General features: G+C 41.6%; 1 protein-coding gene across 2 annotated transcripts in view; it reads left to right on the top strand.

Moving 5' to 3' along the window:
- The window catches only part of LPAR5 (lysophosphatidic acid receptor 5), a 122,067-nt gene that overhangs the window by 70,855 nt on the left and 29,998 nt on the right, over positions 1-21,214 (top strand). Inside the window, exon 1 of one of the 2 annotated variants that reach the window (XM_078651565.1) lies at positions 9,855-9,975. The exons of the other annotated variant lie outside the window; for it this stretch is intronic. The gene's annotated coding sequence lies outside the window, so the exon portion shown is untranslated. Of the gene's footprint in view, positions 1-9,854; positions 9,976-21,214 lie in introns of those variants that run through there. 2 annotated transcript variants of the gene reach the window in all.

Here is a 21,214-nt window from a genome sequence, read left to right as displayed (position 1 = left end):
TGCCGGCATCATGGGAAACAGTCCTTCTACAATCATATTCTGTCTCCACTGTTTCATCTTTTTGGCTCGGGCTTCCTGCTTCAATTTTGGATAAAATTTAGTTAACCCTTTATCCATTCGGGGCTTATCTCTTTCAAAAGCCTCAATTTCCCATTCCTCTAGTGCTTCATACTGCGTTAATCGTGGTCTGGGATGTAAATCATTCATCCGGGTTCTCAGATTAAATAGAATCCTACTGTTAAAGGTACCCTCTAACGGAAAAGCCAATACTCTGTCATCTTTCGTGTATTCCGCCCAGTTCTCCAACCATACACATGTGTTGTACCCTTTATCGAACATCATGAAAGATGCGGGAGTGTTGGGTGGCGGTATGACAACACCTTCTCTAGTTTTAATCGGCTTGTCCTTTTTGAAATAATTTTTCACTTTGTTTACAAGAGACACTTTTCTCTTATTTCCGTACATAATATCGTTTTTAACGCCTTTCCACTGATCGTTCTCAAATCCCATATGCCGTGGATCAGGTCTGGTATGCGGTCTATACGAATGCCACATACGATTTTTACGAGTGATTTTGTTTACAAAACTCACTTCCTATCCCAGTGCGTCTATTATTTTCGTGCAACTAATGAAATGCACGAGTTCAAATAATCTCGACCAATGGGTGCGCGGCCTTTCGCGAGACTGTTCTCACGCTTTGGCACTCACCCCTCCTTTACAATTCCAGCTCCGCTACAAACCCGCTGTGACTACCAATCCCAGCGCGGCACAGAGTGACGTCAGAGCAGCTTCACGCCTGACTCCCTCCTTTACAAGGTAACTGAAACTTTCTTTCTTTCTAAAGTGCTAGTGCTTGGTTATTTAACAACGAATACACATTCGCCACTGTGCTCAAGTGTCTAGACAGGAAAGAGTTTTGTTTCACTGCAAGTAAACTACTTCCATTTACTTTTCACACTCTACGGGTAGATCTCTTCTGCCTACCCTTCACACTAGCATTGGGGCACCTGCTACTTCCCTAGACTCATCCACCTTTCCGGGATATATCCAAGTCTAAAGTTTCACCAGCGAGCCCTTTTTGCTTTCACTCAAGCTCCGATGAACCTGCTACTCTTCCGGTGTGACCCTCACTAGGTTATGCCACAATAGGAATTTTGCCAATGAACCTCGTTACTAACATTTATTCAATCATACATTCAGAAAAAACCCTAGTTAGTGCTTCCAGTTCTGCCTAACCTGCACCAACTTTCCTTGAAAGCCAGTGACCTCAAAGCAAGTGGATTCTATTCACCACTCGCTATTCAATTCCCCGGGGATTTCTGACAACACTTAAGACATTTTACTAATGAATAGATAAATACATATAACAGTATAAGAATAAGAACAACAATTCTAAAACATTTCATAATTTTTAAAGCAAACACTTCAAGTGAGTGATCAAATCATTCGAATTGTCTACTTTCATTAGCAGCATCCAACTTAGTTAATCTTAACTAGTCCTACCTAACCTTTAGCTATTCCCTAACCATCCTCGATGCTACCAGAAAATTACTGATAGAGATCGCAGGTCACCCGACCAATAATTTCACCACTTATGTTTTCGGACCCATATACTTCAATTCATCCTATACATTGGGCAGATGACCTTACAATCCACTACCAATAATCATGAGTCCCTTTCGATTATTTCCAGTGTACCCGACTTACCATCCACCGTTACGGGTACCTATGACCACGATGGGTCAGGGAGCTAGCTGTAAAAGGAAAGGCAGCAAAATACAAAACCCAACCTAAAATTGATTTAGATGTTTCATCAAATGACCACGGACAACTAGGAAGTTTTAAGTTTCTTTATCTAGAATTCAGTTTTGGAAAATCATAGCTTTACAGTAAAAACAGTCAATAGTCAGAAATTGTACTATGGAAACAATTTTCATAGATGTGAATGGGACATAAGGATCCTAAACAGCTATAGTAAGGGTGATAAGTGAAAAATCACGCTATAATTCTAATAAAGTACTTCAGTAAATGTTATAAGAGAAAATTTATAGACCACAATAGGAAATTGTAAACTGCAATGGAGAAAATGATTTCTAAAAGGTAGGGTAACATAGGAACACGCTATGAAATTAAATGCAAATAACTTTATGATATGCAATGGTTGCGAAAAAACATGGAAAATTATCATATGCAAAGGTATGTTTTTATTGAAGCAAAGACAGAAAAATAGAAAGGTGCAGTTTAGAATTTTCGGCAAGATATTTACCTAGACTGGTGTGAAAACCAACCCTGGCCACGGGTCAGTTAAGGACAGGAAATACCCCAAGGAATAGCAGTCATCAATGGGACAGCAGGTGCAGTATGGACACCTCAGGACAGGACAGGAAACCCAGATTAGGATCAGGACAGGACCACCAGGACACGACCAGCACCCGCAGTTCGGAAGCAACGCCTGCGCTCCACCCTCTCTGCAGCTATCAGTCAGAACCCCGATTGGGTTAGCGAACTCCCCAGCAAAGTGCTCCGCCAGCACTTTAAGGTTTAGTAAAACCTTAGTCTATGGTCAAATTCGGACAGAGTGCTCCGCAGCGCTCTGTATATTCAGTCACCTATTGAGTGCGTTGGGTCAGTGACAGGTCAGCTATTCCGACAAGTCGGACAAATTCTCTAGCTAAACCTAGGCTAGATATACCCTTTTGGGTCAGTGTACCACCCCCCAATGTTGCAAAGTGTCAGAATCCCCAATTTCGATTGGTACTAAGGGAGGATGGGTTAACACACCAATCAGAACAGACTTATTCAAGTCCTATTTTGCATTCTAAGGTACCGCCTAGCAAGATTGGGGTTCCCATGAGAGAATATGCAGAATACAATAGAAATAATGTCATTGTATCAAGTCAGGAACATGATTTCTCTATCCTCCTGGGTCAGAGGTGGCGTTCTCAGGAGCATCTTGTCTGTGACTGCCAGCTGGCTGAGTTCCACCGCTCAAGGCTACGGCTGCCTGGGCTGCGCGGTCATGTGCAGAAAGGACCCTCAAGATGGCTCTCGACCCAGTTGGACCCCCCGTTTAACATGGTACATGAAAAGTAAGCGAAAACAAATTAAAACATAGAAATGAATGAATGTATTACATGTCATGATTTCACACTTCAGGTTTATCATAAAAAAATTATACTATGCAATTACGGGTAAGTGCTACACATAACGACACGATGAGCAATAGCACGAGCTTCACTTCATTATCACATTAAGCTGCCATTTTATGGCGATTACGCATGCGCACCCTTTCCCTCCAGAACTATATCTACGTGAAGTCACGTGAGTGTGACTAACGCATGCGCAGAAGAGGAAAGTCAAGCAGCGGCCATTTTAGGAACAAGTGTTATTTGTATTAGTAGAACACATAGGCAAGCATCACTATGATACGCACGCACATTCAAAATACATAAAATTAGTAAAACGAACAATTGGAATTACGAGATTATAACAAATTTTCGAGGTTCTTGACTCGAGCAAGTCGCGATGCGAAATCTTGCTCTATCAGTACAACTATTTCCTGGTTGAGTTTGATTTTGTTCATGAGGTCGTTGTACTTGGTCATTTTGTTTTGGTTGTTTTTGATAAAATCCCGGCTACTGGTAAATGCCAAGTCTTTAAAATCTTTGATGACATTGTCTGTAAAGATGTCAAGCCCATCTTTGGGCATCATGGGCACGAATGTAGACCTGGGTTTGAATGGTGTCGCAGTAGTACTCGCCGTTTGAAAATCAGAGTTAACAGCGAACTCATTGATTGTCTCAGGATTCTGGGTGTCTTCCATATTAGCAAGATCATAAAGTAGGGCCATATCATTCACAGTGAGACTGTTTGGATCAGACTCCCCTTTGCCTTTTTCTTGGTTTGTTTTGTTCACAAAGAAAAAATGTTTTTGTAATTTCAATTTTCTAACGAAAATGAAAAGATCTACTCTAGCCTGAGCATAGTCAAAATTATTTCTGGTGCAAAAGGTAAGGCCTAGTGAGAGGATGCGTTCTTCTTCAGTGGATAGTGCCATGGTGGATAGATTGATAACTGTGTTTTCCGGGGTCATATCTGCGTTCATCTGCGTCTGTAGTTTCTCTGTCTTTTGGGTTGTTTGTCCTTTGCCCCACCGTCTGTCTTTTTGCTTCCTGTTTGCTGATTTTGTTGGTTTTGGGTGCCCGTGCTGTTTCCCGTTCTTGGTAGTCGGGGTCTCAGGCTCATAAGTCTCTGTAAGCGTAAAAAATTAAATTCTTCTGCTACTGTTGGCGCTTTGCTTTTGTCGGTGAGTACTGATTCAACGTCAGATTCAACTTCAGAGCTTAGTTCTGTTTCACTAGATATCGTGTTTCTCTGTGCCACAGTTGCTGTTCCAGAAAGTTGTTATATATATATATATTTAGTTTTGTTACAGGAGAGGGAGTTGTAAATATTTCTTACGCTTATTAGCTGCAGATACTGAGTCCAATCATCCGAGGCACCGATGTATTCAGACAGTATTGTTGCTGTAAACATAGATAAATTTAGCACTAAACATTACATCCAGTGCACGTCTGTCTATTCAATAAATATGGACACAAAATAAATATGGAAGCATACAGCTGGCAATGCCCCATAATACCGCAAAGGTGGAAAGTCCTAAAGCATGGCTACTCTTTTCCCGAGGGGCCACAAACTAAGGGTTCTGGTGAGTCTGAGGGCCACGTTAATGGCATCACGGTGGGAATGGGGCTTTGTGGGTGGTTAAGGTGGGCGTAGGGCAAGCAAATCACATACATGGTGTGGTCAGTGAGTCATGAAGGTATTTTAAGAGTTTATTTCCATACTGCTCTCTAAATGAAGTCCCCAGCCTCTAGAAGAGTCATGGATTTGACAATACTGTGTTATTCTGTATCTGAATACCTTACCTCCTACCACACCTTGGGATAAGCATTTCTGCTTCCTATCACTACTTTGAGAGACACAAGTGTGAAAAGGAAGTAACTTGATTGTTGAATTGAATTGAATTGAAATAGAATTGCACAATGTGAAACCAGAAAATCTAGGATCAAGCCCAGCTTCCCCTCTTGACCCAATGTTTGATCCTAGACAATTCCCTAATTTCACTTTACCGCCTTTTTCTTCATTATGACATATAAGAGCTCCTTGAAATACATGAGTGTAGGCAATGTGCTGTACAAAACTTGTGTTGATTTAATAAACTATATCACATTACCCATGATTAATAATACCAACCCTGACCATCCAAAGGGTGCCCACGTGGCAACTGACTTGCCTCTTAGTTCAATATTGGCATTGTGTCCGGGTGTAAGGAGGCATAAATGTTTCTACACTCCTGTTTGAAAATGGCAGTTTTAAATAAAGTACTTCTTAGTGCACTTATACTGATGCACTAATGTATAATGCTTCTGCATGGTAATGAAATACACTTTTTGAATTTGGTAGAGACTATCATATTTTTACACGTAGGGTATGGGCCGGGGGAGGGTGGGAGGTGTCGCTGCACATGAGAAATTACAGCTGGTGCTGTTTGTAAGGGGCAGGTCTTTAAGTGGGCTGGGTCTCACTGGTGCTGAGCATCAGCAGTTTTTTAAAGGGGGCCTCGAAAACGGGTCTCTATCGGGCTCTGTTTTGTGATCTGGCAAAGGTGGTCTGTTTTTTTGCGGACTGCAGTGACAGCAGGCCCATCGATGTGCTCTGCTCACACGGCTCACTTCTCACTAGTGAAGAAGTTACGGCATGATGTCAATGCTTGCCGTGTGGGCGTTGTAGGGGTCCCTGAATATTTAATTTGACTCTTTAAACGTCTACATGAGTGTAACTATGCGCAAATTAGCCACGGCAAGGATGGTAATCTTACAGCACCTACAGCCATTAATCGTGGAGTACGCCAGGGTTGCGTGCTTGCGCCAACCCTATTTAGTCTCTATATTAATGGCTTGATTGATGCTCTGCTTGCAGAAAAAGACCTAGATGCCCCTAAGATAGCTTCCCGTAGAATCTCGGCAATGATGTTCACGGACGACACTCTATTGATAGCCAAGTCGCCAACAGGCTTACAACGGGTTTTAGATAAATTTGAGATATTCTGTAGGGAAAGAGGCCTAGAAATAAATCTACAGAAAAACAAATTTATGGCGTTTAACTGCCCAAAAAGTACACGTCCCAACCCGTCTCTAAATGGTAAACCCCTAGAGAGAGTGTCTTCTTTTGTGTACTTAGGTATTACAATCTCCAAATCTATGGAATGGGGGGCTCACTTCACGAAATCTAGGTTAAAATTAGCACAATCCTCAGGTGTCATCATGAAGGTTCTCAACAAATCCAGCAAACGAATAGTTAGCCCGGCGATAGAAATGTATAGAGCACAGGATAGAGGCGGGGCTTTATATGGTGCAGAGTTATGGGGACATCTAAAACTCGAGAACCTAACGCAGGTGGAGAACCAATTTTTAAGACAGTTATTTAGATTGCCACGCTGCACTCCATTGGTCCCATTACGTCTTGATATGGGAATTACACCAATTGCCGAAGTGGTGAGTCTTAAACCTATAATGTATTGGCACCGCCTGTGGACTACCCCCGAACTTATATTTTACAGGGAGGAATTGTTAGAGGTTTTGAGGGTACGGGCCGCAGTAAAGTTCCCATGGTTCGACCACATCAAATCCTTGCTTAATAGCATGGGTTTAGGGGATTGTTGGTCAGAACCTGAGTCAGCCTGTTTATTAATATCTAGGAACCAAATGAAGGTACTTCACAAAGAGTTCAGATTGGCCCAACTTCATATTTCCTCTCGAATTGGGAAACTTACTAGAGTCTTTCTAGAAATTAAAGATATTCCTCACTTTGAGCCAGCAATAGATCTTATTAATTCACCGGCGGCAAGGAAGCTCTATCTACAGTACAGATATGGGGTGCTTCTAAGTATGGGCGAATTTTGCGAATTCGTGGTTCGTGTTTTCCCTAAAAAATCCGCGAATTTGCGGATTTCCCCACGAAATCGCGGATTTTTTTGCAATTGCACTATACTCAACTGGAGTACTTTCTACTGGCTAATCAGTAAGTGCTACCTCGTTGGGTAACTGTATCGTGCTTTTCCTACACTACAGCTGCGTAAAGGCCCAGAAGAGTTGTCCAGTCACCACGTGTGTCTGCAATTTGCCACCGCGCCCATTGGCGCCGAGGTCCCTCGAGTGAGCTGTCCTTCACAGTGGGGGAAAGGGCGGGAAGAGGTTGCATAGCCTAGTGCAGACGTCTTCAAACTTTAGAAGGTTGAGCCCCCCCAGCTGAATTTTTTTAAATGTCGGGCCCCCCCACCACCTGACAGAAATTTCTGGAATGTGGTACACTACATAATCGACCGCCACCCGCATATCCCGGGCCATATCTCGCAAATAATGTCCAAAACAATGAGTTTCCTCCTTCTCCATGAATTCCCTCACTACCACTCACCAACAATGCACCTCATCTCGCTATATCACCTTTCCCTTTCATGTGGGGGAAGCTTGCACTGCTAACCAATGCTCCATGATGTACATATATTTGGGGAGAGCTTGTAATGTTCACTGAGTGTGAAGGAAGCTTGACCTGCTGCAGTCTGTTTCATATCTGCGCTGCATAGATGAAGGATACTAGTACTGCTGTTGCCACACCCCTGGAATCCCAGCTCCGTTCATATGGGGGAAGCTTGCACTGCTGCCCCTATGTTCCACGATCTATATGTATTTGAGGAGAGTTTGTACTGTTCTCTGAGTGTGAAGGAAGTTTGTCCTGCCGCAGGCTGAATCATATCTGTGCTGCATGCAAGAGGAATAAATGTACTGTTGTCGCAACACTAAGGAATCCCTTCTCTGTTTGTGTGGAGGAAGCTTGCAGTGTTGATGCATGTACTTTGCCTTTTCTCGGTTCGTGAGGCTATAGTGCATGGCTCCCTTTCTGTTCTTGCTCTGTACTTGTGAGCATGTTTACACTGCTCCTGTCCCTGTGTGTGAGGAAAGTCTGTCACAGTTTCCAATATAAGGAAAGCAGTGCTGCTGTATCTGGTGTGGGTCTGTGCAGCAAGCTTCCACTGCTGGAGATTGTCACACCAGTGTACCGTGTGAATGAAGGACGCTTGTCCTGCTGCCAGCGGTGCCACTCATGATTCACATCTGTGTGTGAGCGGAGCCCATGCCGTTACTCCTTAGACTGAACTTGCTGGAACCACTAATGCATGCAGTGGTTTGTGCAAAATCCACAGATTTAACTGAGCACAAAATGTGGTTTAATTGTAGATTTCCGTTGCTGAAGGCCCCTAAGCCTGCCATTTAACTGAGACACCTTTTCTATGTGTTGAGTTGTGTTTGCGCCTCACCGAGTCCGCCTCCCGTGGGGCTCAGGCACCAGATGTGAGACAAAGACAGGTGCAGTGTGAGTGCTTTCACTTTGGTATCTCCCCGATATCCCTTGAGAGGCCCCCTCGCCTCTCTCCTCTCTCCATACGTATAGATGCAGCTGTGAAATATACTCCTGTTGTTGAAATCCCGGCATAACGTGTTAATCACAGCTCAGAATCACGGCAGGGCCAACTCAGCCGATTATCCTTTTCAACAAAGGTAGCACTGTAGAACTTGAGATGTACACATCTGTAATTTAAGGTGCTTAGAAGGCTCAGTGCCGCGTCAGCGTGCTGTAGTCCTCTGGTACATGCCTGCCTTGTGCAACAGTAATAGGGGGAACAGAGCAGTGGGGTCATGTGTGCGGTAACATGTGACGTGTATGTTACTGCCTGTACATATCTGACTCATTCAAATCCGGGTGAGAATCTGAGGTGCGGGTGTGTCATGTGGCGCGCAGGGAAGAACGCTTACCTATGTGTGCGGGCTTCCCTCTAACATGGAAAATAATTCTGGGCCGCGGATAGTGCAGTGTTCAGGGTGTACTGCGCATGCGCACTGTCCTGCCTGAGTGACTGATCCTGTTGGCATTACTCCCTTTTGTTTGCTCGTTACTGTTCTGCTCCTGTTACGGGGCAATGTGTATCGACAGTTGTATTTCTTTGGTGTGTTTGCTCTTGTGTGCTCTTTTATACGTCTAAGTGTCCAGGGTAGTAGTTTGCGCACTGTGTGTATCTCCTAGAGTTGGGAGCATAAGGTGGGCAGGGAGCTAAGAACTTCCAAGAATCTAGAGTTTCCGAGGGTGGCTGAGAGAAGGGTTTCCAGATGCCCAAGGCTTCGAGGGTCAAAGGGTGTCCTTTCACTGCTGCGGTTATGTGAAGGTTGAGCATGTCTGAGAGATAAGTTTGCTGTGATTCGCGCTGTGTCGTTATCCATACATAGCATTTCAGCTGTAGGAATTAACCTGGTTTGCTCGGTTGAAATTGCAACAGCCCCTCCCCCGACCCCCTGTGTGTCAGCCCGGGTTCAAAACAAGCAAAGGCAAAAGTCTGGAGTGCAGTTGACTCCCGAGTACAACGTTAAAAAAAACTGCTACAGTGAAAAATACAAAAATGCGTTTTCTATATACAATGCATTTATGAGTTAAATAATTCAATGTGTGCTAATTAAGTGTACTATTGAGAAGTAAAATGGCCACTCATGTATTACAATGCAAGCACTCCATACAAGGTGAATGATGCAACAAACTGCCAGTTTCATCAGGTGAGAGAGGAATAGTCTTCTGGATGGAGCCACAGCCCACATTATGTATATTGTAAAGAATTATTAACAATAGGTCTCATAGATAGCTACACTGTCAAGCAAGACATATAAAGAATTTCGTGAGTGGAGTAAAATCCTTATTGCTCTTTCCAGTGAGAAGCCGATGCACCTTTTTAATATGCTCGCTGACTGCTCGTCTTCTGATAGGATGAGAAGTCTGGAAGTGCTGGCCCATTTGTTGTACCCAGTGATTGTAAATCTGGATTCAAAGGGCCCATTTAATCAGCTGGTGTGCACCAACATATTCAAGCCGGTAAGTAGCCTTTTACCCACACCTGTGTTATTGCGTTGACCAAGCAGATGGTCCTGCGGTTTATATACGCTGCTGTGTATACAGGTTGTTTTTGCAGTTTGCATTCTCCCAGGATGTCCTACTTCTACAAACAGGGTGTCTTGGCTGATGAGGTCTGTAAAACATAACCCTACAGCACATGTGATGCTGGGGCGAGGAGTGGTCTACCTGATAGGGCTCCAGCTCAGCATTTCATTTCCAGGCCCCCAGGCCAATACCACCTCTGTCATTAAACCCCATAGTCCGAGACAATGACTGCAGGCCAAAACCACACTGTTACTAAACTTGAAGATCTCAGACGCTGCTGCAGCCAAAACTCACCGGTGCTGCTATGGTTCCATAGACACCAATGCAAACAAGAAACCAGGGCACCCTGCCGCCTCGTTGGGTAGTAAAAGACAGCCATAATTGGGGTAGCACTGCACCTGCTGCACCAATGATGGCTGTGTCATTGCTGGTACCCCACGAATGTCCCCTAGCACTGAAAGTAGGACAATAGCCCATTGCCTTCTCTTATGAAAATTCAGAGTCCGAGAGTCCGGGCTGACACCCCCTGTGTGTCAGCCCGGGCTGAGACAGTTTCCCCGCACAGCTGCAGATGAGGAGAAAGCAGCCTCCTGGTCACTGGAAGTACAGGGGGATTGCGCTCGAGAAACTCGTGGATGCCTAGACCTCCATCACGGATTACAGCTATTTGTAGACGGTAGATTTGGGGAGAAAGCACACCTGCCTAGCATCGACCGTGCTCACTAGATTCTTGGGCTGATTATAATGCGTTACTGAATTTGAGCTTCAACTCGGGCACCTGCTTTATTTATATCTGTAAGTGCTTCCTGCTGAGGTTTAATTTTTGTGACAGGAGCCTCGTTGCCTAATTGTACCTATTCTCTGACCCTGCTTCGAGGGTCAGAGCAGGGTCAGAGAATAGTTGCAAGTAGGCAACGAGGCGCCGCTCAGGAAGCACTTACAGGGTTACAGCAGGTGCCCAAGTTGAAGTTAATTTCTTTGTAACCCTTTTGTAAATGTTTACAAAGAAATTAGCTTCAACTTGGGCACCTGCTGCTGTAACCCTGTAAGTGCTTCATGGAAAATTCGTCCCGCTCGCGGATTTGCGGATTTTTCTGCGATTTCGTGAGATTCGCGGATCGCGAAATTGCAGAAAATCCGCAAATTCTGCGAGCGGAACGAATTTTCGGCCCACACTTAGGTGCTTCCTCTTCGCTGTTTTACAGCCAAGTGGCGAGACCAGCAAACGCTTCAGTGTCCGGTGTGCGCCCACCCCGAGGAAACAGAGCTTCATGTCTTCTTTAGCTGTTCAGGCTATCAGAAAGCAAGGAAACGCTGGTTGGTTCAGATCTGCAGGAATCTTGGCAATAGGCGCTTTCTTGGAGTATTCAGGATACTGAAATCTGATCTAGTACCCCAATAGTTTATTCAGTTTCAGGCTTCTTGTTCTCCATGCGGTGTACCAGAAGGGTTTTTTTGAAAACTTAATGCTGTATTTATCCTGCCATGGTGAACCAATAGTGTTAGCATAGTAAGCTGGTTTATTCACTCTGTAGTATTTTGCATAGTTTTAAATTGTAAGGCTATTGTTTTTTTCTTAATTAAGTCCTTTTTTAGCTAATTTAAGTATTTATTAATGTACTATGCACTTTCCGAAATTAACTGTGTGCCCTTTGCCTAGTTACAACATACTAAAAATGTGAATGCACTTGATTGAAAAATATGTGTACAACTAATATTATTACTTTTAATTATGACTGAATATATGATGTCATTTTAGATGTGATTGATTGCTGTGTCTCGCACTTTTTAGGTCATTTTGACCGAAATAAAGTCTTTTATGAACTGAACTGAACCGTTGTAGGGGAAGGGAAATCCTTTGAAGAGAGTCATTTTCTCTCTGGGTTTCCCTTCTCTCTTTGAAACTCAGAGGCTGCAACATTGTCATGGTGTCACCAGGGCTTTAAGTGGAACCTTTTTCAATATTATGCGCAAGCCATATTTGCTGCTTATTTATCTTATGCAAGTAACAACCATTGACAAAGCCAATAGTCCTGACTTGTTGTACTTGTTGTATTATATATCTGGATGCAATGACAGAAACAGCAAAATACAAGTCGGGCGGCACACTATGCTAAGCACAGATTTTTTGCTTAAGTGTTTAAGCCACACCCTTAATTGATTGACCACGCCCCTTTGAGAGACCCCCCTCCCCCAGTTCTTTCATCCCACTTAAACCTCTGGTCAGGGGCAAAAGGAGAGGCATGAAATGTAGGGATTTTTACATTTTAAGCACGTGTGAGGTTATTCCTCATCTCTGCAGAGTCGCTGTTTATCTTCCCGCCTTTTACCTGAGAGTCTTGGGTCTAAGTCTCCCCAGAGATGGCCCCTCTCAGTGGATGCCGTCAACGCGTCAAACAGGACGAGACATGTCTGTGGTTTCTGTGCGTCTTTGAGGGCCTTCTCGCTGCTAGTTTTGCAGACTTCGAGCGCTGTCAGCCTTTGTCAAGTGACTTCCCTTCGAAGGCGGCTGTCTCCCTCGCTTCTGACACGCGCGGCTGCTTTTTCTGTGGCCTCTCGTTCCCCGGCCTCTCTCTCCCGCCCTCTCACTTCCTCTCGTATTTCGCTTTCTGCGTCTCTCCTTTCACACCCCCAAACAGCAGGTGAGCGCGCCAGCCACTCCCTGTCTCAAAGTTCACCACACACAGAGAGAGACACAAAAGCAGATGAGAGAGACGGCGGCGAGAGAGGAAGAGAGGGGGCTGAGACCACGGGGCCGGATCAGCACTTGCGACTGGGTGAGTGACTCAATATATACTCGTGTATAGCTCCCTCTGCAAACCGAGTGGCTTCTAGGCGCTGCCCGAGTCTGGTAGTTAAGGGAACCGAGGCCCTGGGCGGTGGGGTAACATTGGCGTCAACTATGGGTCGTGGGGGATATCAGCGCCCCGCCCACCCTGACCTGACCTCTGGTGCCCCCTGGCACTGCCCTTCTCTCAGAGGTCAACATGGCAGCGGCAAGAACAGAAAGTTAAGGTGGCTTCAGACAATTAAAGTGCTGTTTACTTTCTCCAGTTGCCGGAATGACTCAAATGGAAAAATAGAAGTGCGGGTAGTACCTGCTTGTTGCTGAGAAGTGCCGGTACTCTCCAAATGAAAGTATAGCATTTCTCTTGAGAAGTGCCGGTACTCTCCAAATGAAAGTATAGCATTTCTCTTGAGAAGTGCTGGCACTCTCCAATTGAAAGTATAGCATTTCTCTTGAGAAGTGCCGGTACTCTCCAAATGAAAGTATAGCATTTCTCTTGAGAAGTGCCGGTACTCTCCAAATGAAAGTATAGCATTTCTCTTGAGAAGTGCTGGCACTCTCCAATTGAAAGTATAGTATTTCTCTTGAGAAGTGCCGGTACTCTCCAATTGAAAGTATAGCATTTCTCTTGAGAAGTGCCGGTACTCTCCAATTGAAAGTATAGCATTTCTCTTGAGAAGTGCCGGTACTCTCCAATTGAAAGTATAGCATTTCTCTTGAGAAGTGTCGGCACTCTATTTCGCAAAATAAAAAAGTGCCGGTACTCCGTACCGGCCCATTTAAAGCACTGCCCCTGCCCATTCTCTGGCCTCTCAGCATCTTAGTAAGAGGATGTTGATGGTCGTACTCCGGGAGGAGGGATCGCCTTCGCCGTGCGAGGCCGACGTGTGACGTCACGTCTGCCACCCCTGGGGATACTCGTGATTGAAATGCTTGTGAGGGGATTTGGCAAAGATCACACAATGCGTTCAATCAAGAAGCGAGGCAGGCCCTGTGTTTGCACGTAGGCGGCTGCTTAACTTCTAGCCGTGCCACATGTCTCTCCTCTCAGTGCCACCCGGCCGGGGCTGGCATCGATCCTGGCAGTGCCAGCAGGAGGGAGACCATACATCCTGCGAGTTCGACCTTTGACACTGCAAGTTGCCCAACCCAGAGACGTACACAGGGACGAGGGCGGCTGCACTCGGCTCGTCTCAGGGAGGGTTCTGTTCTTCGTGGGGCCTCCAGGCGCAGCGCAGTGGCACGGAGGTCCCCCCCTCTTTCCTGCGTACATGGTACATTCCCTGGTGAAGGGTCTTCGCTCTGTCAGGGGTCTCTGCTCTCCGGGACACCTCAGAATCTATGGGCCCTTCCTAATGGGACCCCAGTCTGCTCAGCGCTGGCATCTTGGGCTCTGCTCTTAGAAGGACATCTAGGCACTTTGCGCCCTTCTTAGTGGAATGTCCTCCTACGTGGGAACCTGTTAAGAACATTGTATACACCCTGTTATTCCCCAAATGTTTCACCTCCTTCTACTCCTACTTTATTTTTCCTTATATTATTTAATACTTGTATACGTGTTATCCCCGTAAAGCGCTTCGAAACTCTTACGGGTCACGTTCACGCTTTATAAAACACTAAATAAATACATGAAGATTCGGCTGATCTGAAGCTATCCAGTCCTAGCTGAATACCCCGTGTGTGTTAGGGGCTCCCTGCCATGCTTGGGTCCCTGTTCTGATGGGGGTCCCCAAACCTATGGGTCCCTTCCTGGTGGAGTGTCCTATGTGAGAATCTAGTGTTGCCATATAGGGGGTAACTCGGGCAATGGCGGCGCACAGCTGCCTTTCCATTCATACATTATAATACAAAACATAAGGAATTGTATCAGTAACAATAGTATCTTACCCAGGAGTTCTCGGGTTCAGGGGCTGCTAAGACCCTAAAATCACAGCAGCTCTTTGCAAACCTCTAGTGATTACAGTATTGATTATGCGGTGCTGCTTCAACGTCAAGCCTCAGACACGCGTTTTCTTGCATCCGTTTTTCATTTGCTGTTGAAGTTATTTCAGCCTCCCTCCCTCCTCTGTTTTCTATTTTCTTGATATTTTCTGAGCATTTCTTTCAACTGTGCATGGCTTTTCTTCCTAGATTCGGGTAAACTCATTGGTTCGGTCTCTTTTGTACATCTTTAGCTTTGCCTTCAGCTTCTCAAACTTTCCTACTGAATTTTTAATCCATGTCACCATCATCTTACTGGAATCCTTAAAAATTCCCTGATTATTTGATTGATAATGGAATCATTCTTTATATCGCCTTCTCATCTGTTCTCAAGGTCACACCAAGGTCTTTATGTGGGAAAGGAAAAAACCCCGAGTCGTGGGGGGCCTTGTTGTCCTTCAGATCTTGTCGGAGGCTTGCCTAGACCAGGTTTGTTAGTCCTTCTAATCTTACAAAGTTATCTTTGAGCCGGGAAACATCCTTTACAACGCAACTTTTACCACGCAGTGCCTTTATGACGCAACTATTACAACGCATGTCATGACAACGCATTGCGCTGGGGGGCGCTCTAGGATAGGGAATGGATTTAATTTACTATCCAAAACCTTCCCTACTATCCACGGGGACTGGAGTTGGAATAGTAAATTAAACTATTCACTATCCAGCACCCCTAAGCGCTATGCGTTGTAACAGCATGCGTTGTAAAAACTGCGATGTAAAGGCATGCGTGGTAAAAGCATGCGTTGTAATGTCATTCATCCCTTTGAGCCCCTCCGACTTAGAGCCCAAAATCTACACACGAACGGCAGGCATTACTCGTGGGCATCTGCCGGCACAAATAAAAAAATACATACATAAATATAAAATATAATAATAATAATGACACTGCTAATGCTACTACTGCTACTTCTATTACTAATCATAATAATGATAATAAAAATACTACTACTAGTACTAATAATAATGAGTAATACAAATACTACTAACACCACTACCAGTACTACTGCTATTACTACTGCTAATAATAAGAATACTTCTTTAACTAGTACTACTGCTGCTACTTCTAGTAATATTAATCAATCAATCAATCAATCAGGGCATTTATATAGCGCACTACTCACCCGGAGGGTCTCAAGGCGCTGGGGGGGTGGGGGGGAGTCCGCTACTGCTCGAACAGCCAGGTCTTGAGCTGCTTCCTGAAGGCGAGGTGGTCCTGGGTCAGGCGGAGGTGGGTCGGAAGGGAGTTCCAAGTCTTGGCAGCCAGGTAAGAGAAGGACCTTCCTCCTGTGGTGGCTCTTCGGATGCGGGGGACGGCGGCGAGGGCGTGGCTGGTCGATCGAAGCTGGCGCGTGGGAGCGTAGAAGTTGAGGCGACTGTTGAGGTATCCTGGTCCTTGGTTGTGTAGGGCTTTGTGTGCGTGGGTGAGGAGCCGGAAGGTGATTCTCTTGTTGACCGGGAGCCAGTGCAGGTCTCTAAGGTGTCCGGAGATGTGGCTGCGGCGGGGGATGTCCAGGATGAGTCGTGCTGAGGTGTTCTGGATCCGCTGGAGTCTCTTCTGGAGTTTGGCGGTGGTTCCAGCGTAGAGGGAGTTGCCGTAGTCCAGACGGCTGGTGACGAGGGCCTGGGTGACCGTCTTCCTGGTCTCGGTGGGGATCCATCGGAAGATCTTACGTAGCATGTGCAGGATGTTGAAGCATGACGAGGAGACGGCGTTGACTTGTCTGGTCATGGAGAGGGAGGAGTCCAGGATGAAGCCCAGGTTGCGTGCGTGGTCTGTTGGTTTGGGTGCGCTGCCCAGGGCGGGGGGCCACCAGGAGTCGTCCCAGGCGATTAATGACACCAATACTACTAATAATAATAATAATACTTCTACCACTACTACTATTAATGCGACTACTAATAATAATGATAACTATGGTATTAATACTCGTACTACTGCTACTAACAATATTAATGACAACAATACTACTACTAATAATGATACAAATGCTACTACTAATAGGAATAATAATACTACTACTAATAGTAATAATATTATTATTAATAATAATAACAAGACCAATATGGCTACTACTACTACTACTGCTAATCATAATAATAGCCATTCTACCAGTACTACTACTAATAGTAATAGTTCTACTATTACTACTAATAATAACAATAATAACTATACTAGTACTACTTCTACTGCTAAGAATAATAATGACAACACTAATAAGACATTTGATAACACTACTACTAGTAGTAATAATAACAATACTAATAATATTAACAGCACTACTACTACTAGTAATAATAAAACATAATACCAAGACTACTACTAATACTGCTACTACTAACGATAATACTACTACCACTAATATTAATGATAACAATACTACTAATAATAATGATAACAATGCTACTATGAATAATAATAGTAATAATACTATTAAAAGTAATAATACTAATAATAACAAGACTACTACTAATAATAATAATAGTATTAATGACAAAAATACTACTACCACTACTTCTTATAATAATACGAATACTACTGCTAATAATAATAAAAATACTACTACTTATACCACTAATACTACTACTGCTACTACTACTAGTATTAATAATACTGCTAATAATAACAATACTACTTATACTGCTACTACTTCTAGTAATAATAAGTACATCATCACTACTACTAATAATGATAATACTTTAACCACTACTACTAATAATACTACTGCTACTAATAATAATAACTTTAATAATAATACAAGTACTGCTACTAATAATGTTAATGACAACAATACTACTACTAATAATAATGATAACAATGCTACTACTAATAGTAATAATAACTAATAATAACATTACTAATAATAGTAACAAAAATGCTAATAATAATAACAAGACTAATACAGCTACTACTACTACTAATGATAATAATATTAATGAGAAAAATACTACTACCACTACTACTAATAATAATAATATGAATTCTACTGCTAATAACAATAATAAAAATGCTAGTGCTTATATCACTAATACTACTACTACTAGTATTAATAATAATACTGCTAAGAATAAAAATACTACTTCTTATACTACTACTGCTACTACTACTAGTAATGCTAATGACAGCAATACTACTACTAATAATAACTATGATAACAAATACTTCTACCACTACTACTAATAATAACAATATCACTACCACTACTACTAATTATAATAGTAATAGCCATACTACTAATAATAATAAGAACACTACTAATAATATTCTACTGCTACTGATAATAACAGTAATAATAACAATACTAGTACTACTTCAACTGCTAATAATAATGACAATACTACTACTACTAGTAATAATACCAATACTAATAATAATATTAACACACTACTACTAATACTACTACTACTAATAGTAATAATACAAATAATAATACCAAGACTACTACTAATACTGCTACTGCTAATAATACTACTACCAATAATATTAATGAGAACAATACTGCTACTACTACTACTAATAATAATAGTAATATCAATGCTACTACTAACAGTAATAATACTACTACTACTGCTAATAATAGCAATACTACTTATACTGCTACTACTTCTAGTAATAATAAGTACATCATCACTACTACTAATAATGATAACAATACTTTTACCACTACTACTAATAATACTACTAGGGGGGATTTAATGGATACTCAATCTGTGTCTGAACCTGGCTAGCACAGCGTATGTAACTTGGTCTTTGTATGCAGGTCGAACTGTTAGTATTGATTCTATGATTGACTTTGCCTTCTGTATGTCCACTGAATATCAGATGCTGAATAATGTACGACTGATTTGGAGCATGTTATTTCAATAAAAAGATTTCCCCCCAAAAAAGAAAAAAATAATAATACTACTGCTACTAATAATAATAACTATAATAATAATAATAATACAATTACTGCTACTAATAATATTAATGACAACAATACTACTACTAATAATAATGATAACAATGCTACTACTAAAAGTAATAATAACTATTAATAACATTACTAATAATAGTAATAACACTACTAATAATAATAACAAGACTAATACAGCTAGTACTACTACTAATGATAATAATATTAATGAGAAAAATACTACTACCACTACTACTAATAATAATAATAATATGAATTCTACTGCTAATAACAATAATAAAAATGCTAGTGCTTATACCACTAATACTACTACTAGAATTAATAATATTACTGATAATAATAAAAATACTACTTCTTATACTACTACTGCTACTACTACTAGTAATGCAAATGACAGCAATACTACTACTAATAACAATTATGATAAAAAATACTTGTACCACTACTACTAATATTAACAATATCACTACCACTACTTCTGATCCTAATAATAATAGCCATACTACTAGCACTACTACTAATAATAACACTACTACTAATAATAATTCTACTACTACTACTAATAATAATAACAGTAATAATAATAATAACAATACTAGTACTACTTCTACTGCTTATAATAATGACAAGACTAATAATAATAGTGATAACACTATTACTACTAATAATAACAATACTAATAATATTAATAACAACACTACTACTAATAGTAATAATGAAAATAATAGCAATACCAAGACTACTACTAATACTGCGCCTTCTAATATTATACTACTACTACCACTAATAATAATGATAATAAATACTGTTACCACTAGTAATAACAATACTGCTACTGCTAATAATAGCAATACTACTTCTTATAATACTACTAGTACCACTGCTACCAATTCTAGTATGACCTCATACTTATACCACGAATATTACTACTGCTACTACTACTAGTAGTAGTAGTAATAATACTGCTAATAATAATAACAATACTACTTCTTATGCTACTACCAGTAGTACCACTGCTCCTACTACTAGTAATGCTAATGACAGCAATACAACTTCTAATAAAAATGAAAACAATACTTCTACCACTGCTACTACTAATAACAATAATACTACTAATAATAACAATAATACTACTAATAATAACAATGCTACTACTAGTACTATTAGTAATGATAATATTAATAATGGTATTAATAACAACACTACTACTGATAGTAATAACAATTATAATAACAAGACTAATACGATCACTAATAATAATAATAGTAATATCAACACTACCACTACTACTAATAATAATATGAATACTACTGCTAATAACAATAACAAACATACTACTTCTTGTACTACTACTACTATCAGTAGTAATAATAATGCTGCTAGTAATACTAATACTACTGCTAATAATAAGACTGCTACTACTACTAGTAGTAATAATAATACTGCTGCTACTATTACGATCGCTAATAATAATAACATTAATAATAACAACACTACTTATGCTACTCCTACTGTTACTAATAATAAAACTCCCGCTACTACTACTGCTAATAATAATAATAACAGTACTGCTACTTATACTACTATTAGTAGTACCGCTGCTACTACGACTAGTAATAATAATGACGGCAATGCTATTATTAATAACAATAATAACAATACTTCTACTACTCAAAAAAATAACAACACTATAACTACTACTAATAATCTGAAGCTAAACATTAAATATGGCATACTACAAACTAATGTATTTCTTGGGTTATAAACTAGATGCCACAGTTTCAAAATCAATGCTGCTCATTTTACCAACCTTACAAGGGTGAAAGGTGGAGATCACTCTCCCAGTGATGCAATCTGAGAAGAAAAAATGAGAGAGTTACATTTACTGAAACAGTTCTCTGGCCACCAATCTAATCCGTTGTTTTAATTTAAGGGGGTTCGCTGTCTGCAGATTAGTCTCCGCCTCTCCCCAAAGAGTCGCCCAGCCCGTTCTGCGCGGCAGCGTCCCCTCTTGATAGGATCCTTGGGTGCTGGATGTAAAGGTGCAGGTGGTGCTACAGCACCCCCAAAATAACCCTGCTGGAGTTCAGAAATGAATGTACATCATGTTTTTATCTGGTCACATTTGCTTCAAAGACAGAGGTCAAATGTCAGGTTGTGTCTTATGGCAAATTGCTTGATTATACTTTATAAAACGTAGCTTGGTGTTTACAATCTCCAGTTGCAAAGTCAGAGGATTTTGTAAAGTGAACTATGCAACGCCCTTGTTGGGGTACAGGGAGTGTGAAAGGAAAGGCTGTATGATGCAAAAAAAATCCTCTATCAAAGAACACAATTTAAATACATATAAATGAACTGTACAAATATATCTGCAGTTAGGAAAGAAGAACTGAAGCAATATATATTTTTTTGTCATTCAGAAGTGTGATATAAAGAAAGGTTTTAATTGGATCAAAACAAACCAAGACACTTTATTTGGTATTGTGTGAAG

This window comes from Lissotriton helveticus, chromosome 7 (genome assembly GCF_964261635.1).
Source record: "Lissotriton helveticus chromosome 7, aLisHel1.1, whole genome shotgun sequence".
Taxonomy (NCBI): domain Eukaryota; kingdom Metazoa; phylum Chordata; class Amphibia; order Caudata; family Salamandridae; genus Lissotriton; species Lissotriton helveticus.
This window is presented reverse-complemented; position numbering and strand designations above follow the sequence as displayed.